This window comes from Argopecten irradians, chromosome 1, assembly GCF_041381155.1.
Source record: "Argopecten irradians isolate NY chromosome 1, Ai_NY, whole genome shotgun sequence".
Taxonomy (NCBI): Eukaryota; Metazoa; Mollusca; class Bivalvia; order Pectinida; family Pectinidae; genus Argopecten; species Argopecten irradians.
In genome coordinates this window covers 28,289,338-28,313,192 of record NC_091134.1, presented here as the reverse complement: position 1 = coordinate 28,313,192, position 23,855 = coordinate 28,289,338, and the positions used below count along the sequence as shown (strand labels likewise).

Here is a 23,855-nt window from a genome sequence, read left to right as displayed (position 1 = left end):
AAGTTATCTTTAAACTAGCATGCTATTTTACACATGGCGGCCAATTACTGATGTCAAATATATTTATTGCTTTTAAAAGACTGCATAAGAACAAATAGAGTCGCCGACATGACGATAAAAATTCTAACAAGTGTTTATTCCTATGAAAAACTGTACTTATGCTTAGTCGTGTGTGTCATTTTAATTAATGTGTAATTTATGTGTATTCATATTAGCGTTATTTGTTCCAACTTCCAACTTTTTCAGCGCTGTTTGTCCGTGCTTGTGTGAGCATTGTGTGTGTCTGAGTCTCCATTCATTCATTTGTTCGTGTGTTTGTTTATCTGACGTGAATACCATACGCATCTGGATATATGTGATCATCTTATTATTTGACTGGTCGTTCTTTGCTTTGTTCGTTCATTGTTATTTTTTCTTTTGTCCGTTCGGTAATTATATATAAAGCCCGGTCCCAGTGGCGTTTAGGAGGATCTGCGAATGCATTGCGCACACATTTGGCTGATATTCGCTGAATATACGCAATATTCGTCAATCGTACTTGTATCGGTCGCCAAATATCCGCACACGTCCGCAATTATCTGCAATGGCGTTTTTGTACGTTCCCAGGATTTTTGAACTGCACAAAATTTTGATTGCGGAAATCATTCGCATAATATATATGTAATGTAGAATTGCTATACTCAATACATGCTTAGTATATGCGCTGTATAACCGCTTTTATACGTTAGTATCCGCGACTGACAGGGTTTTGCGGCTTTATAGCGAACTGGAACAGTGTGTAAAACGAATATATAGCGTACCTATCACGTTGACATCACGATTAAAGTAATTTGTAGTGAATGCATATTGAGTTCAGCGTTTGTATTGCGTCTGTTTTGTATTTCATTTGAGAACAATTTGCGAATGTATAACAAATGTGTTGTGTAAACAAAAAAAACTGCTGTATAAATATGGCAAAACTCGACATATCTGTCTATTATTTCCACTCTGTCGAGAAGTCCAGGTGTAATAATGGGTCCTCGGCAATAATACCATGCAGCATAACAATGGTATTCAACAACATACCAATCAACTTTTTCAAGTCACGAAAATGTTTCAATGACAGAGAAGAAAAAGTTGTCTGCTTGAAACAGTCTGGACCTTTTTGTATCTGGAGGAGGTAGGATGAAAGATGCGGCTTGCTCATCTTCGCTGCAGTCGTGTTGTTGTGAAAAGAGATACCGAAAAGCCCAAGCACGCTTCTTTTACCACCGTAATTCAGATGCACTACATGCGCAATACAACCGTTCTTTCCTCTACAAATGCGTAATACATTATCAATACATTGTAGATTCGTAATATTATCGTAACAATCGCATTAAAACCGATCTGTTTCCTCAATATATGCGTTATATAGTCGTAATTGTTTGTTACATATATCCGCATTGTTGGATAATTTTAACCGATTGTACCCCTCATCCGTTATCATATTCGCTTTTATTCGTGAAATATCAGCCTTTGTTCGTAATAAATTTGCACTACGTTATTAATATATCCGTAATTTATATTTGGAAATTTGTTATGTTTAGCCAATTTTGTTGCGAATGACAACGAACGGCCAAAATTCGTAAACTAAAGTCATCCGTAATTAATCCGCTCTTCAGTGGGACCGGGATTTAAGTTATTTCTTTCTCGAGTGCGTTCGTTCATTCTTTCGATCGTTCGTCTGTTCGTTCGTTTATTCAATCAAATTAAAACGAAGGGAAAACGTATCAAAGCGAACGTCTGTTCGTTGATATATCACTGACATCATTAAAACCCCGTGCTTTGCTTGCGATCAAATCTAGTTCTTGACCTACTTTATTTTGTTCACGGAACAGTTTCAGATACATGGCTCAAACATACTTAAATATGTTTATTCTATTTAACAAAAACAATAGGTCGTATTTTCGCCATTGGACGGAAAGCCCTAATAAGAACTAACAAAAACAATAGGTCTGATAGAATAACTGATAGAATGTCAACTAAAATTCTTAACTTCAGTACTCATTATTGTACTACACATGTATATATGTGCTTCCCCTAAGATTATTTCATGTTGAACCGGTTACACTCTTTAGCAGATGTTTTTTTATAGCAAAATCTTTCATCACGCTGTTTTGCATGTTGCATTTTAGTCATTGTGCTTTGTCTGTCATCGTGCATTGTGAGCCGCGAAACATGTGCCTGAGCCAAAGCTGAAATGTTTTAACAACTAATTGCCAATAACTAAGAGGTCTAGAAAATTGATATTGAGCCTGTAGCATTGTAGGATGAGGTGCCACCATGTTTGTTCACATGAATGACTTTAGTCAATGTAATATGACCTGATTAGGCTTAAATCTTCAAACTAACATCTTGCCAATAAATAAGCCTGATATTCAGTCTGTATTATGCTGAGATGAAGGCTACTAAGTTTGTTCAAATGAATGGCCTTTACCTTCGTTCAAGTTTACAGGGCCATATAGGCTCGTTTTTAAACGACTTCTTGACCGTAACCACAGGCCAATATGTGGGTAACCCAATACAATGCTGGTGTTCACCTAGCGTTCGTTTACTGGATTTCGAACACATATTAAGATGCCAAGAAATATCTGATATTATTCAAGTATTCAATTTTTGTAAAATTTGATGATAGAAGAGGAAATATATTGAAGATTGCGTCAGAATCTAATGCAATTACTATAGAATCAAAAATGATATTTTATAAATTCACAACATTGTATCAATGATGGTTCATGTTTGTCCTTCATATATTACAGATAGATAATATCATGTTAAAGATGCTCCACCGCCGACAGACCATTAATGATACTCATCATTTGAACATTAATTGATGTTTAATCGTGTATATATATATCGGATTAACACAAAAATAATATAAAGTAATTTATTTTGCTTTTAGTGCATGCGCAGTCAGAACATCATTCTATATAGAAAATAGTGGCACGGAATTTTTTCGGGATGCAATTAAATATTTCCAATATGTTTACCTTAAAGTAAAATTAGAAGCTCAAACTTTCCAATAGTGATAATGGTGTAAAGTAAGTACCATTTGTAACTGAAGAGAAATACCAAATCGTCTGATCCTGTTTTTGATAGTGAAAAAAATACCATGTGTCAGCAGTTGAGCATCTAAACTGGAGCCCAGTCTTTAAACGGAAATGGAGCCTAATTCAAAATGTCGCTTTTTTAGTTTTCACTTCAGAGGAGTAAGTGTGAAAAATGCATTAGTTTTTAAATTCAATTGGAATTTATTTTTGGCATTTCAGCAATGAAAATAATAGTACTAGTAGGGGACATATTATTTGAGTGTAGTATAGTTTGAAAAAAAACAACTCCTTCAAATAAGGGGAAATGACCTTTTCTAACCTCCCATCAAAACCACTGCAGGTGGTTGCGAGGTTATGTTAAATATAGTGTCATGCTACACACATGTATGCACATTTGTACTATAGTACAGTCATGTATTTATGAAAAATAATAATAACAATAATAAAAACATGCTTTCGTTTTTATACCAAACGACAAATAAGCCAAAATATTACCACATCCAAAATATCCCAAATTACGGTATAGTGCTATGAAGTATCTAAAATTCTATTTTATTATCCTATACCCTACACGGGGTTGGAGTATAATTGACACACAAGAAACAATATAAGACTCTTTCATATGTGGATATGAAGGATAGGGATGTTCTAACCGAGGGTCACAAAATGTAGTAAAACCCCAGGCTTGCCGAGGGTTTTGCAACATTTTGTGATCCCGAGGGTAGAATATCCCTATCCTTCATATCCACTTATGAAAGAGTATTTTTCTTTCATTCCTCGACGTTTTATTGTAATTTTACAACTATAATATCCCGCCATTTCGAAATAAATTCGAAGAAATCCACGGCTGAAAGTCAATTTTTCAAATATGAAAAATTACGTGCTATTTTTTAACAAAAAAAAACCATTGTTTGCATCTTTTATAGTAAAAACTGTCTAGTTTGCGAAAAAAAAATTGTGAAAATTTTACCGAGGAAATAGAAATTTTGTTGATGCCGTGACGTCACGAAAGGATTTATTGCATGGTTTAGCCATGCATTACTGCCTCATGTGGCATTAGTGTATTGCCCCATAGACCAGCCAGTTTTACAACCCGTAGGTATGAAAGAAATACAACACTCTAGCATTGGTTCTCGTTTAGAGTCCACACACATTCATCAAACTTTTGTCTTATTTAGTTCTCTCAATTGTCTCCTTTTATACCGCCCATCATTTTCGCACACCCTTTGAGCGAGTAATGTCCAGATCTTTTTGTAACATATATTTTATGGATTACTCTATCAATATTGCCAGAATTTTCACCACATGCTTGGCTAGCTTCTGTTCTCCTGTTTAGCAAAGTAAGACGATTTTCCTTGGTTATAACACTTTCTTTCACTTTTAGTCCCTGATGATTTTTTTTTCAAAGTTCCAGTTATTATGTCCAAAGAGGGTGAAAAATAACATCTAACTGTTTTTTTTAGTAAAGTTCTCCATTTCTCCTTACTTATATCATGTATGTCCATTATCCTGATATACTGGACACCACAAAGGGGGAAAAAGGGCGCAATAAAATTGGCGGCAGACTGGACATTGGATCATTCTATTTGTGAGAGTTTAACAATGTCAAAACTAAGTGGCCAACTGACTAGTAATAGCTTAACAAGCTGTAGGACTCTACATAATTAAAGTATTATAAGAAACCAAACACATTGCTTTACAAACCCAAAAATGATTAAGATATCTACTAACATATGCACTTCCGGTTACATTTATGGTATTAAATATTGTCATCCACTTTTCATTGTTTGATTTTGCTATTTGTAAGTTATAGTATTCTGTGTTTTGCATATTACAAAAATTATCTTTGCTTTCGGTAAGTATTAATTGTGATGTGTTTTTGCGGTGAGCCGTTATTCGTAATATTTTTTTTTCAGAGAAAACGACGTGAACTGCGCTCACAGAATAATGACGTAACAATTGAAATCTACCAGAAAAGGAGCTAGCTCTGTAATATGCAGAGAATAAAATTTCCTGTAAGAAAATTAGTGCAAATGAATATTGAAAACGAAAGTTTGCTTAATAACCATTATATTTTTCAAATTTGTTATGAATAAATAGTGTTATTTTATTTATAGGCCCCTTTATACACTAGCCACTGGTCAGTGTGTGATGTCATATATATATGTAGTGGTGTTTACAAACATAGCTGCTGATGCTGTTTTTATTGCTGTCTGGGTAAAGCCCTCCCCTTCATTAGACTGTAAGGGAATGAAAAATCTTCTTGAGTTAACTACGACTGAAGTTTATTTGTGTGAAAGAATCTTTTTCAACATGAAATAGGGCTATTCTTTTGAATTTTATAATTTTAGATCCAACAATGGATCTTTTTATTTTTCATAATCTTGCAAGAAATCCATACTTGACTGTTCTACCTCCTTCAAATAAAACCTCAAATTTCTCCTGTCTAGTTGTGCCCCCTCCCTCCTACCCCATGGTATCCCTACAAATAAGGAACTTTATACAAACTCTGTATCTTTCATAATCCCTGTTTTTGGCCCATAATTTTGGTGCCATCAATCCATGAAGAACTCTTTGGACAAGTAAGCGATTTATACGCGTTTTGAAATTGAACATGCTTCTCAGCCACTCCTATAATCCAATTTCAAGGTAATATGATTCAAAATCGCGGAGGATTCATAGGACATTAAATAAAATCGAAACTTTCAATTTTTATATTTGTCCTTGCGGCAGTTGTTTCTGCAGCCCATTTTTGTGTGTGTGTGGATACCTGGTGATGTTATGTGTAATTGTACGATTGTGATGAGAATATATTATGTGGCAAAAGTAAAGTGGAGATGTTTTTTAACTCTAATTGCACGACTTATTACCCTTGGAATAAAAAAGGAGGGTTGAACGTGTGGACTTGAAACCAAACAGAATCACAGAGAACATAGTAATTGTTTAGCGAGTTCCCCTCAAAACAACCTCATGTCCTGTACAATACACTGTAGTTTGGTAAAAGGCTTCGAAGTACTTAACATAAAATATCTCATTGTATAGAAGATCAATAAAAAGTTAAGAGAGGCGGGCCCAAAGTGCCAACGTCATAAGAAAAAATTCAGAATTCAAAAAATCTGAGATCAAACCTCATCGATCCAGATAGAGCCAGAGAAACGTGTGTATACAGTAACACATATCAGATATAGCATTATCACATATCTTAATAGATGAATAGGCCTGTTAAAGTCCGCAACAATGAGTTGTGCATAAGATACATTATCTTACTGGACCCTCTTTTTCGTTCTGACACCGTCATGGGAAGAAATGGGACCCGTAGACTGTATACATTTATGTATCTATTTGCCACATGTACATGTGTACATCTACCAAGGAAGGGAAGTACATCTCAGTATAACAAAATCAGTACTTTCTGTTAGTTATGAAATGTAAGATATGACAATAATGACACCAATTTCAATACAACTTTTCCAAAACTTTTCAAGTAACAAATTCCATCCAAAATAGGGATGGCTTTTCATTACCAGACTCCCAATGAATTGCTCATTTAATTGCGAGACTTGGACGTACCCCATGTGCACAAGACAAATTAATAGACGGAAGGAAGGACATAGGATATTAATGTGCAGATGAATACAATGTATAATCATCATTGACTATTCGTCCGATCGTTTCTTTATTTCGTTTCGTTCATTGCTTTTTTTTTATTTTGAACAAAAATATTCGCTCGTTATTCATTCTTTCGTCATTCGATTTAAAAAAAGCGAAGCATAAAAGGGCATCAAAGCAATCGTCCTTTTCGATAATATTACATTTTATATTCATTACTGCGGGTTTTGATCTTCAGTGATATAGCACATAAAAAAGGGCAAAAGTTCCACTATACAATAAGACACAACATGTTATATACCGCAGTCTCCGCCGAAAACGCACCTCATACACAACAACACGCAAACACACCGCATACATGGACTATAAAAGGCCGTCCTTACATGACCATAGCTGTTATAGGACGTTAATTAATCAAAACAAACAAACAAACAAAAGGGTTTTGATCGCGATGAAATCTACTTTTATTTGTCCTTACTGCAAGTTTTTTCAGAGCCTTTAACACTATTACCAGGTCGATCATTTGGATATTCTGTAGACTTGTAAGCTTAAGACAATGTTTCTGCGGTGTTACTTCTAATAATGCGTACTTCTGAAGACGGATCAATTTAGCGCTCAGCATAGCGGGAATGGCACGAGTGGTTCGCCCGTTGTCAGTATAATGTGGACCAGTGGGGGTGTGTTTTTGCTTGTTATCTTCGGCGACATAGCTTCAAAGTGATATATCATTATAATAAATGACAACAGTTCCACTATCCCATACAAGGTGAATGATGACACAACATGAATAATATACCGCAGTCTCCCAAAACACGCACCTCGCATACATACACGCAACACACCGCATAAATAGGAGGGCCGTCCTTACATGGACCCTAGCTGTTAATAGGACGTTATATGAATCAACAAACAAAACAAACTAACTAACATCATTATGTGTCCGACTCTCCACCGATAAACGTGTTTAGTAATATAGATACTATTGATGGAACCGTTCACACGAGAATGAAAATGGCAAGAGCCCTAGAATGCTCATTCTGAAGATAACATATCTCGAAAAAGATCATTCGCCATGATACATAGGCCACGGGAAACCAATTTTCCTAATAACTTTGTAGGGAATAACGGCTCCTAATCCAGGACTTTGACGCGTCAGCAGAAGTGATATCTTGATATCTCGTTCACTTTCATCAATCGGAGTGTCGGTTCACTAGTAAGAACATCCTTCGATTACCCAAAAATGGTAGTAACTTTTTCTCTGCATAATCCTGCATTCATCCTGCACCATCCTGTCATCATCCTGCATCATCCCAGCGAAATTCATTTTTTATTTCCAGTAACTTACTTAATGTTGCGATCTTTGTAGACATGTTTTTTACTCAGATAAAAGAATATTCACTTGTATGAAATGATATATTTTTATATCATCTGACGGACCTCATGTTATTTTTATTTAACTTACTGTTGTTTTCTCAATATTTCTCTTCATTCAAACACAAACATTACATAAAAAAACAAAAAAAACTAGGAAACAAACAAATACATACACTCAATATACCGTATACCCTTACATACATACATACATACATACATAAGGGGTCAAAAGAAGTAATACGTATCAACAGGAAAATTTCCAGATGACACTTTCGGGATCCAATCAATCATAAGTCTGTTGTAAAAGTAGAAAATCTATATAAAACTATCTTAGTACAATGGAGCGCAATTGTATACCCTTCGGCAAGTGGCAAGCCGAAGGCCGGATCTACAAAAATGTATCTATGCTGTTCGGCAGAACGCTAAAATGATGAGCAACGCCTGGAAAGCGTGCCACGTGTGTGACGTCAAATGTGTGGCAAAATTTCTTTATAGTGCCCATTTGTTAAGGGTGGGGTAACTTTAGTCGCCTAATCTCCTCGGTGTGTTTGCAAAGAAGCAAAGTCCTAAAATACTTTAGTCGCCTTTTGCTGGACAGCATATGTAAAGGATAAAAAACGAAGCGTAGAACGAGAACGGGAAAATGCTGGAAGTAGGGATAATTAAGTTGATAAATCAAGTGATCAATTGATGCCAATTTGTAAAATTTAACGTTCGTTAATGCCTTTTGGATAGCTGGTACTTATAGAGGTAATCCAGAATCTGTATTCTCTGAATCGATCCGACGCTGGTTTGTGTCCAGTAGGAAACAGTGGCTCAATTGCAATCAACTGCATGTCTTTCCAACTATGGATGGGCAAGTTTGAAATGATCTGGCAACCGGATAGTCAGGGTTTGTTCTGTTTGATAGACCAGCGGTGATTCTGACGTTGAGTGGACCACCGTTTCCCCAACGTATTGCAATTGTGCATTTCCTACACGAGAGGAGGTAGATGTACATTGCTGGATTTGTACGTCAGGTTCTGTCTGATGTTGTATGCTCTGTTGTTGATAGCACATTCAAATGTGTCTGTGGATGCGTGTATGGGCACATCATGCCACCAGTTTATTGTTGCATGTCTGGAATGATGAGCGAGTAAAGTTTGCTGCTCGAACTACAAGGTCTTTTACATTTTTTTTTGGTCTGCGGCTTAGGCTAGTAGCGGGTGGTGGCCGGTTAAAGTTGGGAAAAAAAATACGCCTAAGTTTTGTAATTGATGACTCATCGACAATGATTTTCCAGTGGTTCCTAAGATTTTGATAGATTGAAGGGAGATGGTACGTTCAATGTTTTCTGTGAAAATAAAGTATTTCTAAGAATCCATATAAAGATCTATACAATTGAATAAAAAGTCATAAATTTTGAATTGATACCTTCTTTCCATGTGCGAGATTAATTTTTGATTATAGCGGTTAACAAACTCGGACATTCTAATAGCAGATAACATTGTCAAACTAAAAATAAAACACTTTACTGCCTCAGCCATGACAAGGTTTCATTTGAAGTAATATTGTCAGCTAGATCCCAAATTATGTCAAATACGAGCTTATAAAACACTGGTATCAATATACATTAGATATTACACGCACGTGTACACGTGTGTGCCTTCGGTTATTAAAGTTTTTAATGTGGAAAAAGCGTCACTTGTTAGAGACAGGTAGTCACTTGCACGTGGCCAGTTTTTGTACATCGAGTACGATAGTAATATACGTGGAGATATATGTACGGATTATTATAATAAGGATTTCTATTCATTTGTGTTTTACTTGGGAAAGTTCAATATTGAGTGAAACATCTAAATGACAGCTTTAGGCCGGAATCCTAGGGGAGGTAGGGGCGGTGGGGGGGGGGGGTGGGGGCGGGGGGAGGCCCAATGAACGGCACGTGCAAGGGCACCGCCCCCCCACACACTCACACACACACAACTTAACGAACCAATGTTTTTCTGAAGCCTTATGACCCACTGATAATGAAAACGAGAGGTATAAACTGTATAAAATTGTATAAACTGGGATGAACTTCCTCTTATGACGTCCATCAAGATGGCTGCCATCTCGAATTTACTAAAAATTGAAAAATAGTCATAACATTGAATATTTTTCAACCGAAGAAGACAAACGAGGCAGCAAAATGAACACAATAGAACAAAAAAAACATATCAGGACCATATAATCCAATATATGTAGTTATTTCTACGCAGGAAATGAAAAAAAGTAGGATTTTGAGCTCAAAAATGGTAATTTTTAAGCAAATTTTTTCATATTTTTGCTTGACGCAGCAAAAATGTTTGCCAACAGCAAACATATATTTCTAACAAAGTTTATTTGACCTCTTATCAAATCAGCAAAAACAACACCAACAAAAAAAAACAATGTCAACATTGTATAAGCTCCGGTGATGACGTCATCAAGATGGCCGCCATCTCGAATTTCATTAACAATTGAAAAATAGTCATAACATTAACATTTTTCAACCGAAGTAGACAAATGAGGTAGCACAATGATCATAATAGAATAACAAATTCATATCGGGACCACATAATTCAATATATGTAGTGATTTCTAGGTAGGAAATGAAAAAATCGGATTTTAAGCTCAAAAATGATAATTATTTTGCAAATTTTTCATATTAGGCTTGACGCAGCAAAAATGTTTACCAACAGCAAACTATAATTCGTAAACAGTTATTTGACTTCTAATCACTCAGTAAAACAATAAATATATAGAGATACAAAAAAAAGAATTATTGTTAAACCATCAATAAGTTTACAAAACATCACTGGGTGCGTATACTGGGTATATGCTATTTTTCTAACTCCAAACCGCTGTCACTACAGTTTCCTGGTGTATTATAAGTTCCTTAATAAGTTTGACTATTGGCGATTTATAAGCAGGAAACATGAATGTAAAGTTGACAGAATATCTAGGTAGGACAAGTCACAGTTTTTGGTTTTTTCCTATGCATAGTACATAAGCATAATGTCAGATGGTTACCACAATGTCACATATTTCTTTCACTGGTTCTCAATTATAACCATTGATCATTGTGCGTGCTTTCCCGCCTCACTGCACTATCCTCTGACGTGACTCGGCATGTCTGGTAGCTGGTGCATGCAGTCCCCCCCGAATCAGAGTAATCGAAATATCAGTATCCAATTCGTCGAAATCCAGAGCGTCGTCTTCTATGTCGATGAGCTACTTGATGTGATACACTACATTACCAGTGGTAGTGTTCTAGCCTGTCATCTTTCATGACCCATACCATGGCCAGAGTATTTTATATCAGGAACAACAGGTTTCAGGGATGTGGGATCTCCTTCAGATATCTAACATATCGTATATGCTGTTTTGCAGACTTCTCAGGAAATTACACACCAGATCCAGATTCTTCGAATGGTGGAATGATTCAAGCACCATTCATTAACCTTTGTGGACACTCGTGCGACTATAGATGGCACAGGTGATATATCCTCGAGGTCTTTAATGAGGTCATAAATGTTAAATGTTTTTCATTGGTCAGCAACTTTCCCTAGTAGTCACCCTTGAAGGTACTGTTGTATCGCATCTGGTGTTATGCGTAGGATACACCATTGAAGACTCTCCAGAAAAAGTTTTCTGCAGTGCTCTCCAGACTTTGAAAAGAGAGGAACTTCACTTGATAGACCTCATTTATGACCTCAAAGAATTCACCTGTGTCATCTATGGTCACTGAGGGTTTCACAAGAATGAGGAATTGTGCTTCATACGAATTAAGGAGAAGCAACTCAACCCTTCGAAAGATGTGGCTCTGGTGTCCTTTTCCATCCTACCGGAGAAGTCTGGAACATCATATACGATCATGTGAATAACTAGGTTGAAAACAGGATGAGCTCCCACATCCGCGAACCCGATGTTCTTGATGTTAGCCACTGGCCATGGACTGTTATGACAAGTTAGAACCACGATGGTAAACCGGTAATGTAATGTCCACATCAGCTCATCAGTTCATCGACACTCTGGCGAGGGGGGAATAGCACGCACAACGATAATGCTTATCATTAAAGAACTATTGAAAGAAATATGTGATACTGTATGTTACCATCTGACATTTCCTTACGTTATACACAGAAAAATAAAGTTAACAGTGGATGCGCTATTTCTAAAAGAAACAAATTTCGGAAAGTAGTCGATTGGTATTAAACGGTAAACAAATGCTTTCTTATCAGTGTTTAATTTGAATACCCTATTAGTTGGCTTAGTGCTGTAACAAATCAATTTGTAGAACGCTACTAGTCTGACAAACTTTCGAACATGATAAATGAATTTATGGTTAGGAGATTATGTCCAAGCTCCCGCTTATAGATAATAAGCCAACTTATAAATTCAAATGTGTTAAGATATGGATCGTCAAGTATGCCAATGTTATCTTCAGGAATCTTCTAAAGACATCCGGAAACTGTAGAAGTGTCAGCGGTTTGGAAAAAATACAGCATTTTTCATAACCCTACATTTGAAATCGTTACCAAGATAGTTTGATAAAAATTCGGTTACACCATTGGACAGCATGCATTATACCTCTTTTGAATTTCGAAATAGTCCTTGATAGGTAACTATCGATTCACAATAAAGTGAACATGTCTATTGACGGTGTATCGAAATGGGATCTAGTGTTTATAAAGCTGGCTGTTTTTGGGCCTATGACGGTTATTGTAAAAGGTACAACCATTCCTTGACTATGCTACTAAAAGTTAATTGTGGAAAATTATAGATATTGGAAAAAAACATGGAAGGTTCTTAGTAAACCCTAAACTGTGATTAAGTTTAGACACAATGAATGAGATTTTATCTGACCCATGATAAATGCTCGTCGATTTTTACACATAGATGTTGATACATTAGTTATGTGCCTATTTTATTTTCAAAATATATGGTACATTTGTCATGCATTTCAAACAAGTTTTTGTTTTGATTTAACTATTAGGCCATCGAGTTTTTGATTTACTCCACTATAATCTGTCGAAAGCACAAATATTGTACTGATATCAGATCAATTATTATAATTGATCCTGTAACGTGACACAGTTACCAGAGCATACTGAAGACGATTTAAGTCCAAAGTAAATTTGTAATAAAACTTCACAGGTAATAATAGCCATGAAAATAAATAAGATTTGGTATCGTGATGTCGTGATGAAAGTAGCAAGTCAGGATGGCCGAGCGGTCCAAGGCGCAAAACTCAAGGTGCATAGCCTTCTCACTCTGTGAGTCGAGTGTTCTGGTCCACGTAAGTGGGCGTGGGTTCGAATCCCACTTCTGACAATGATATTTGTTCAATACTTTTTGTTTTCGTTAATATATAAACTCTCTCTATAAGGTAGACTTCCTCTTAATTTGGTTAATTACTAAATACAAATAAATATCCACATTTTTATAGAAAGTGATTTTATTACTTGTACAAACCACGTTAAACGTTAAAATATTGTAAACAGAAAACGGTTGAACTATCGGTATACAGGGAGGGAAATGTGGGTAATGTTAACTAATAACCTCTCTTTCTGCTTTATGATCCAAAGCACCTAGTAAATCAGATAGTTGTTTCCTATAAAAGAGAGATAATCATATATAACGAACTTGGCGGTTTATTGCCACCCATACATTGTACCGTTTGAGGCTTATCGTCATACCTGTAATACTAAAAATTTTAAGTATGGAAGAAGGTATAAGTAATTGTTGTAATATCAGTCAATTATGGTACATAATAGTATTAATAAACTAATAGCTATTTTCTTTTGAGAGATATAGACAATGTAGTAAGAATAATCCTAAGTCATATGAAGGTGACACAATTAGTGGAGTACATCCTGATAATACATCGGAAGGTATGGTTAAGTAGTCAGGATTGGCCGGAGCGGTCTAAAGGCGCCAGACTCAAGGTTTATATAGCCTTCTCACTGATATGAGTCGAGTGTTCTGGTCCACGTATGTGGGCGTGGGTTCGAATCCCCCTTCTGACACTATATTTTTGTTACATTTCTAAAGGTATATATTTAATAGTTGATTCTCTATTTCAAATTTTATTATTACGAATGAGTTGTAAATAGGTTAATGTCATTAATGCATGTTTACTAAAAAAAAGGTTTCCAATTCAATGTGCACATCATGCATAAATCAGCTAATGGGAAATGTTATCAAGTATTTGGTAAATAAGTATATATATGGAGTAACATTAAACTTTATCGATTAGGAATGAGAACATCTTTAAAAGCTATCACAGATAATAATAATATACAAAAAGTTAATTGTCATCATGATGGATGGAAAAAAAATAAAGAAATTGAATTTATTATCCATTATCTACAGTAAACTAAACATAAGTATGTAAAACAAATATAAATACGTCTATCATAGAAAATGTAAAACCCACAGTTATCACATAAACGCACAATTAGAATTATCATAGAATTATATCTACCAACATCAATGCTTAGCCAGCAGGTAATCTGTATACAACAATGCCTGACATACCTATGTGCTTTTGTAGCAAAGATGGTAAAAATTGACAACATGGCACGCTAGTAAAGTGTTTAAAATGCAGTGTTGAGCATATCTAAAGGTATACCTAGGTATACTACAGGCTGGTACTATTTAGTTCCTCAATCGTGCATGTTGAATGTTCTGGAGCAGGAAATTATTTCACTACTGGTGCATACCCCTATCAATAACAAGGACCTAGAATAAGCGTTACCATGTTTTGGTACCTGAATATACGGGCATCTTTAAAACATTTGAAATCGTTACCAAGATAGTTTGATACAAATTCGGTTATACACCATTGGACACCATGCATTATACCTCTTTTGAATTTCGAATATAGTCCTTGATAGGTAACTATCGATTCACAATAAAGTGAACATGTCCGTATTGACGGTGTATCGAAATGGGATCTAGTGTTTATATTAGCTGGCTTAGTTTTTGGGCCTATGACGGTTATTGTAAAAGGTACAACCATTCCTTGACTATGCTACTAAAAGTTAAATTGTGGAAAATTATAGATATGGAAAAAACATGGAAGGTTCCTTAAGTAACCCTAAACTGTGATTAAGTTTAGGACACAATGAATGAGATTTTATCTGACCATGATAAATGCTCGTCGATTTTTACACATAGATGTTGATACATAGTTATGTGCCTAATTTTTATTTTCAAAATATATGGTACATTTGTCATGCCATTTCAAGACAAGTTTTTTGTTTTGATTTAACTATTAGCATCGAGTTTTTGATTTACTCACTATATTGTTCGAAGCACAAATATTGTACTTGATATCAGATCATATTATTAATTGATCCTGAACGTGACCACAGTTACCAGAAGCATACTGAAGACGATTTAAGTCCAAAGTAAATTTTTGTAAATAAATACTTCACGGTAAAAATAGCCATGAAATAAATAATGATGTTGGTATCGTGATCTGTCGTCGATGAAAGTACGCAAGTCAGGATGGCCGAGCGGTTCCGAAGGCGCAAAACTCAAGGTGCATAGCCTATCTCACGCTGAGTCGTGATGTTCTGGTCCACTAAGTGGGCGTGGGTTCGAATCCCACTTCTGACAATGATATTTGTTTCAATACTTTTGTTTTCGTTAATAATAAACTCTCTCATAAGGTAGGACTTCCTCTTAATTTGGTTTATAACTAATATTGTAAATAAATATCACATTTTTATAGAAATGTGATTTTATTACTTGTACAAACCACGTTTAAACGTTAAAATATTGTTAAACAGAAAACGAGTGAACTATGCGGTATACAGGGAGGGAATATGTGGGTAGGTAATGTTAACTAATAACCTCTCTTTCTGCTTTATGATCCAAAGCACCTAGTAAATCAAGATAGTTGTTTCCTATAAGAGAGATAATCATATATAACGAACTTGGGCGGTTATCTGCCACCCATACATTGTAACCGTTTGAGGCTTATCGTCCATACCTGTAATACTAAAATATTTTAAGTATTGGAGAAGGTATAAGTAATTGTTGTAATATCAGTCAATTATGGTACATAATAGTGAAATAAACTAATAGCTATTTTCTTTTGAGAGATAATAAGACAATGTAGGTAAGAATAATCCGAAGTCATATGAAGGTGACATCAATTAGGTGGAGTACATCCTGATAATACATCGTAAGTATGGTTAAGTAGTCATGGATGGCCGACGAGCGGTTTCTAAGGCGCCAGAACTCAAGGTATATTAGCCTTCTCACTGAATGAGTCGAGTGTTCTGGTCCACGTATGATGGGCGTGGGTTTCGAATCCCACTTCTGACACTATATTTTTTGTTACATTTCTAAAGGTATATATATTTTTTCGTAATAGTGTGATTCTCTATTTCTCAAATTTTATATTACGAATGAGTTGTAAATAGGTTAATGTCATTAATGCATGTTTACTAAAAAAAAAGGTTTCCAATTCAATGTGCACATCATGCATAAATCATGCTAATGGGAAATGGGTATCAAGTAAATGGTAAATAAGTTTATATATGGAGTAACATTAAACTTTATCGATTAGAATGAAAACATCTTTAGCAAAGCTTACTTTTCTGTTAGTAGAATTGGTTAGTCATTATAACGTATCACAGATAATAATATACAAAAAGTTAATTGTCATCATATGATGGATGGAAAAAATATAAAGAAATTGAATTTATTATCCATTATCTACAGTAAACTAAACATAAGTATGTAAAAAAATATAAATACGTCTATCATAGAAAATGGTAAGCCCACAGTTATCACATAAACGCACAATTAGAATTATCATAGAATTAAATCTACCAACATCAATGCTTAGCCAGCAGGTAATCTGTATACAACAATGCCTGACATACCTATGTGCTTTTGTAGCAAAGATGGTAAAAATTGACAACATGCACGCTAGTAAAGTGTTAAAATGCAGTGTTGAGCATATCTAAAGGTATACTAGCTAGTAAATAGTTTAATCGTGCACTGTTGAATGTTCTGGAGCAGGAAATTATTTCACAATTAACCCCTATCAATAACAAGGACTAGAATAAGCTCCATGTTTTGGTACCTGGATACGGGCATCTTTAAAACATTTGAAATCGTTACCAAGATAGTTTGATACAAATTCGGTTACACCATTGGACAGCATGCATTATACCTCTTTTGAATTTCGAATAGTCCTTGATAGGTAACTATCGATTCACAATAAAGTGAACATGTCTATTGACGGTGTATCGAATTGGGATCTAGTGTTTATATAGCTGGCTGTTTTTGGGCCTATGACGGTTATTGTAAAAGGTACAACCATTCCTTGACTATGCTACTAAAAGTTAATTGTGGAAAATGATAGATATGGAAAAAACATGGAAGGTTCTTAGTAACCCTAAACTGTGATTAAGTTTAGACACAATGAATGAGATTTATCTGACCAGGATAAATGCTCGTCGATTTTTACACATAGATGTTGATACATAGTTATGTACCTAATTTTTTTTCAAAATATATGGTACATTTGTCAAGCATTTCAAACAAGTTTTTGTTTTGATTTAACTATTATGCATCGAGTTTTTTATTTACTCACTATATTGTCGGAGCACAAATATTGTACTTATATCAGATCATATTATAATTGATCCTGAACGTGACACAGTTACCAGAGCATACTGAAGACGATTTAAGTCCAAAGTAAATTTGTAAATAAAACTTCACGGTAATAATAGCCATGAAAATAAATAAGATTTGGTATCGTGATGTCGTGATGAAAGTAGCAAGTCAGGATGGCCGAGCGGTCCAAGGCGCAAAACTCAAGGTGCATAGCCTTCTCACTCTGTGAGTCGAGTGTTCTGGTCCACGTAAGTGGGCGTGGGTTCGAATCCCACTTCTGACAATGATATTTGTTCAATACTTTTGTTTTCGTTAATAATAAACTCTCTCATAAGGTAGACTTCCTCTTAATTTGGTTATTACTAAATACAAATAAATATCACATTTTTATAGAAAGTGATTTTATTACTTGTACAAACCACGTTAAACGTTAAAATATTGTAAACAGAAAACGGTGAACTATCGGTATACAGGGAGGGAAATGTGGGTAATGTTAACTAATAACCTCTCTTTCTGCTTTATGATCCAAAGCACCTAGTAAATCAGATAGTTGTTTCCTATAAGAGAGATAATCATATATAACGAACTTGGCGGTTATCTGCCACCCATACATTGTACCGTTTGAGGCTTATCGTCATACCTGTAATATACTAAATATTTTAAGTATGGAGAAGGTATAAGTAATTGTTGTAATATCAGTCAATTTATGGTACATAATAGTATATAAACTAATAGCTATTTTCTTTTGAGAGATATAGACAATGTAGTAAGAATAATCCTAAGTCATATGAAGGTGACACAATTAGTGGAGTACATCCTGATAATACATCGAAGGTATGGTTAAGTAGTCAGGATGGCCGAGCGGTCTAAGGCGCCAGACTCAAGGTATATAGCCTTCTCACTGAATGAGTCGAGTGTTCTGGTCCACGTATGTGGGCGTGGGTTCGAATCCCACTTCTGACACTATATTTTTGTTACATTTCTAAAGGTATATATTTAATAGTTGATTCTCTATTTCAAATTTTTATTATTACGAATGAGTTGCAAATAGGTTAATGTCATTAATGCATGTTTACTAAAAAAAAGGTTTCCAATTCAATGTGCACATCATGCATAAATCAGCTAATGGGAAATGTTATCAAGTATTGGTAAATAAGTTATATATGGAGTAACATTAAACTTTATCGATTAGGATGAGGAATTAGCAAAGCACTTTCTGTTAGTAGAATTGGTTAATTATAACGTATCACAGATAATAATATACAAAAAGTTAATTGTCATCATATGATGGATGGAAAAAAAATAAAGAAATTGAATTTATTATCCATTATCTACAGTAAACTAAACATAAGTATGTAAAAAAATATAAATACGTCTATCATAGAAAATGTAAAACCCACAGTTATCACATAAACGCACAATTAGAATTATCATAGAATTAAATCTACCAACATCAATGCTTAGCCAGCAGGTAATCTGTATACAAGAATGCCTGACATACCTATGAGCTTTTGTAGCAAAGATGGTAAAAATTGACAACATGCACGCTAGTAAAGTGTTAAAATGCAGTGTTGAGCATATCTAAAGGTATACTAGCTAGTAAATAGTTTAATCGTGCACTGTTGAATGTTCTGGAGCAGGAAATTATTTCACTCTAAACCCCTATCAATAACAAGGACTAGAATAAGCTCCATGTTTTGGTACCTGGATACGGGCATCTTTAAAACATTTGAAATCGTTACCAAGATAGTTTGATACAAATTCGGTTACACCATTGGACACCATGCATTATACCTCTTTTGAATTTCGAATAGTCCTTGATAGGTAACTATCGATTCACAATAAAGTGAACATGTCTATTGACGGTGTATCGAAATGGGATCTAGTGTTTATATAGCTGGCTGTTTTTGGGCCTATGACGGTTATTGTAAAAGGTACAACCATTCCTTGACTATGCTACTAAAAGTTAATTGTGGAAAATTATAGATATGGAAAAAAACATGGAAGGTTCTTAGTAACCCTAAACTGTGATTAAGTTTAGACACAATGGATGAGATTTTATCTGACCATGGATAAATGCTCGTCGATTTTTACACATAGATGTTGATACATAGTTTATGTGCCTAATTTTATTTTCAAAATATATGGTACATTTGTCAAGCATTTCAAACAAGTTTTTGTTTTGATTTAACTATTAGGCATCGAGTTTTTTTTTTACTCACTATATTGTCGAAGCACAAATATTGTACTGATATCAGATCATATTATAATTGATCCTGAACGTGACACAGTTACCAGAGCATACTGAAGACGATTTAAGTCCAAAGTAAATTTGTAATAAAACTTCACGGTAATAATAGCCATGAAAAATAAATAAGATTTGGTATCGTGATGTCGTGATGAAAGTAGCAAGTCAGGATGGCCGAGCGGTCCAAGGCGCAAAACTCAAGGTGCATAGCCTTCTCACTCTGTGAGTCGAGTGTTCTGGTCCACGTAAGTGGGCGTGGGTTCGAATCCCACTTCTGACAATGATATTTGTTCAATACTTTTGTTTTCGTTAATAATAAACTCTCTCATAAGGTAGACTTCCTCTTAATTTGGTTATAACTAAATACAAATAAATATCACATTTTTATAGAAAGTGATTTTATTACTTGTAGAAACCACGTTAAACGTTAAAATATTGTAAACAGAAAACGGTGAACTATCGGTATACAGGGAGGGAAATGTGGGTAATGTTAACTAATAACCTCTCTTTCTGCTTTATGATCCAAAGCACCTAGTAAATCAGATAGTTGTTTCCTATAAGAGAGATAATCATAACGAACTTGGCGGTTATCTGCCACCCATACATTGTACCGTTTGAGGCTTATCGTCATACCTGTAATACTAAATATTTTAAGTATGGAGAAGGTATAAGTAATTGTTGTAATATCAGTCAATTATGGTACATAATAGTAGATAAACTAATAGCTATTTTCTTTTTGAGAGATATAGACAATGTAGTAAGAATAATCCTAAGTCATATGAAGGTGACACAATTAGTGGAGTACATCCTGATAATACATCGAAGGTATGGTTAAGTAGTCAGGATGGCCGAGCGGTCTAAGGCGCCAGACTCAAGGTATATAGCCTTCTCACTGAATGAGTCGAGTGTTCTGGTCCACGTATGTGGGCGTGGGTTCGAATCCCACTTCTGACACTATATTTTTGTTACATTTCTAAAGGTATATATTTAATAGTTGATTCTCTATTTCAAATTTTATTATTACGAATGAGTTGTAAATAGGTTAATGTCATTAATGCATGTTTACTAAAAAAAGGTTTCCAATTCAATGTGCACATCATGAATAAATCAGCTAATGGGAAATGTTATCAAGTATTGGTAAATAAGTTATATATGGAGTAACATTAAACTTTATCGATTAGGAATGAGAACATCTTTAAAAGTAATGGTCACAGAAGATAATAATATACAAAAAGTTAATTGTCATCATGATGGATGGAAAAAAAATAAAGAAATTGAATTTATTATCCATTATCTACAGTAAACTAAACATAAGTATGTAAAACAAATATATAAATACGTCTATCATAGAAAATGTAAAACCCACAGTTATCACATAAAAGCACAATTAGAATTATCATAGAATTAAATCTACCAACATCAATGCTTAGCCAGCAGGTAATCTGTATACAACAATGCCTGACATACCTATGTGCTTTTGTAGCAAAGATGGTAAAAATTGACAACATGCACGCTAGTAAAGTGGTAAAATGCAGTGTTGAGCATATCTAAAGGTATACTAGCTAGTAAATAGTTTAATCGTGCACTGTTGAATGTTCTGGAGCAGGAAATTATTTCACACTAAACCCCTATCAATAACAAGGACTAGAATAAGCTCCATGTTTTGGTACCTGGATACGGGCATCTTTAAAACATTTGAAATCGTTACCAAGATAGTTTGATACAAATTCGGTTAACACCATTGGACAGCATGCATTATACCTCTTTTGAATTTCGAATAGTCCTTGATAGGTAACTATCGATTCACAATAAAGTGAACATGTCTATTGACGGTGTATCGAATTGGGATCTAGTGTTTATAAAGCTGGCTGTTTTTGGGCCTATGACGGTTATTGTAAAAGGTACAACCATTCCTTGACTATGCTACTAAAAGTTAATTGTGGAAAATTATAGATATGGAAAAAAACATGGAAGGTTCTTAGTAACCCTAAACTGTGATTAAGTTTAGACACAATGAATGAGATTTTATCTGACCATGATAAATGCTCGTCGATTTTTACACATAGATGTTGATACATAGTTATGTGCCTAATTTTTTTTCAAAATATATGGTACATTTGTCAAGCATTTCAAACAAGTTTTTGTTTTGATTTAACTATTAGCATCGAGTTTTTTATTTACTCACTATATTGTCGGAGCACAAATATTGTACTGATATCAGATCATATTATAATTGATCCTGAACGTGACACAGTTACCAGAGCATACTGAAGACGATTTAAGTCCAAAGTAAATTTGTAATAAAACTTCACGGTAATAATAGCCATTAAAATAAATAAGATTTGGTATCGTGATGTCGTGATGAAAGTAGCAAGTCAGGATGGCCGAGCGGTCAAGGCGCAAAACTCAAGGTGCATAGCCTTCTCACTCTGTGAGTCGAGTGTTCTGGTCCACGTAAGTGGGCGTGGGTTCGAATCCCACTTCTGACAATGATATTTGTTCAATACTTTTGTTTTCGTTAATAATAAACTCTCTCATAAGGTAGACTTCCTCTTAATTTGGTTATTACTAAATAGAAATAAATATCACATTTTTATAGAAAGTGATTTTATTACTTGTACAAACCACGTTAAACGTTAAAATATTGTAAACAGAAAACGGTGAACTATCGGTATACAGGGAGGGAAATGTGGGTAATGTTAACTAATAACCTCTTTTTCTGCTTTATGATCCAAAGCACCTAGTAAATCAGATAGTTGTTTCCTATAAGAGAGATAATCATAACGAACTTGGCGGTTATCTGCCACCCATACATTGTACCGTTTGAGGCTTATCGTCATACCTGTAATACTAAATATTTTAAGTATGGAGAAGGTATAAGTAATTGTTGTAATATCAGTCAATTATGGTACATAATAGTATATAAACTAATAGCTATTTTCTTTTGAGAGATATAGACAATGTAGTAAGAATAATCCTAAGTCATATGAAGGTGACACAATTAGTGGAGTACATCCTGATAATACATCGAAGGTATGGTTAAGTAGTCAGGATGGCCGAGCGGTCTAAGGCGCCAGACTCAAGGTATATAGCCTTCTCACTGAATGAGTCGAGTGTTCTGGTCCACGTATGTGGGCGTGGGTTCGAATCCCACTTCTGACACTATATTTTTGTTACATTTCTAAAGGTATATATTTAATAGTTGATTCTCTATTTCAAATTTTATTATTACGAATGAGTTGTAAATAGGTTAATGTCATTAATGCATGTTTACTAAAAAAAGGTTTCCAATTCAATGTGCACATCATGCATAAATCAGCTAATGGGAAATGTTATCAAGTATTGGTAAATAAGTTATATATGGAGTAACATTAAACTTTATCGATTAGGAATGAGAACATCTTTAAACGTATCACAGATAATAATATACAAAAAGTTAATTGTCATCATGATGGATGGAAAAAAAATAAAGAAATTGAATTTATTATCCATTATCTACAGTAAACTAAACATAAGTATGTAAAACAAATATAAATACGTCTATCATAGAAAATGTAAAACCCACAGTTATCACATAAACGCACAATTAGAATTATCATAGAATTATATCTACCAACATCAATGCTTAGCCAGCAGGTAATCTGTATACAACAATGCCTGACATACCTATGTGCTTTTGTAGCAAAGATGGTAAAAATTGACAACATGCACGCTAGTAAAGTGTTAAAATGCAGTGTTGAGCATATCTAAAGGTATACTAGCTAGTAAATAGTTTAATCGTGCACTGTTGAATGTTCTGGAGCAGGAAATTATTTCACACTAAACCCCTATCAATAACAAGGACTAGAATAAGCTCCATGTTTTGGTACCTGGATACGGGCATCTTTAAAACATTTGAAATCGTTACC

At 34.7% G+C, this 23,855-nt stretch overlaps 7 non-coding genes across 7 annotated transcripts; all 7 read left to right on the top strand.

Moving 5' to 3' along the window:
- Positions 1–13,275: 13,275 nt before the first annotated feature.
- On the top strand, positions 13,276–13,391 carry Trnal-caa (transfer RNA leucine (anticodon CAA)). The gene is made up of 2 exons: positions 13,276–13,313; positions 13,346–13,391. It is a non-coding gene; the product is annotated as a tRNA-Leu (tRNA).
- Positions 13,392–17,866: 4,475 nt separating this feature from the next.
- Positions 17,867–17,982, top strand: Trnal-caa (transfer RNA leucine (anticodon CAA)). Its single transcript has 2 exons — positions 17,867–17,904; positions 17,937–17,982. It is a non-coding gene; the product is annotated as a tRNA-Leu (tRNA).
- Positions 17,983–18,546: 564 nt separating this feature from the next.
- Trnal-caa (transfer RNA leucine (anticodon CAA)) lies at positions 18,547–18,662 on the top strand. The gene is made up of 2 exons: positions 18,547–18,584; positions 18,617–18,662. It is a non-coding gene; the product is annotated as a tRNA-Leu (tRNA).
- A 1,449-nt stretch (positions 18,663–20,111) lies between these two features.
- Trnal-caa (transfer RNA leucine (anticodon CAA)) lies at positions 20,112–20,227 on the top strand. Its single transcript has 2 exons — positions 20,112–20,149; positions 20,182–20,227. It is a non-coding gene; the product is annotated as a tRNA-Leu (tRNA).
- Positions 20,228–20,785: 558 nt separating this feature from the next.
- On the top strand, positions 20,786–20,901 carry Trnal-caa (transfer RNA leucine (anticodon CAA)). Its single transcript has 2 exons — positions 20,786–20,823; positions 20,856–20,901. It is a non-coding gene; the product is annotated as a tRNA-Leu (tRNA).
- Positions 20,902–22,321: 1,420 nt separating this feature from the next.
- On the top strand, positions 22,322–22,436 carry Trnal-caa (transfer RNA leucine (anticodon CAA)). Its single transcript has 2 exons — positions 22,322–22,358; positions 22,391–22,436. It is a non-coding gene; the product is annotated as a tRNA-Leu (tRNA).
- Positions 22,437–22,993: 557 nt separating this feature from the next.
- On the top strand, positions 22,994–23,109 carry Trnal-caa (transfer RNA leucine (anticodon CAA)). The gene is made up of 2 exons: positions 22,994–23,031; positions 23,064–23,109. It is a non-coding gene; the product is annotated as a tRNA-Leu (tRNA).
- Positions 23,110–23,855: the final 746 nt, after the last annotated feature.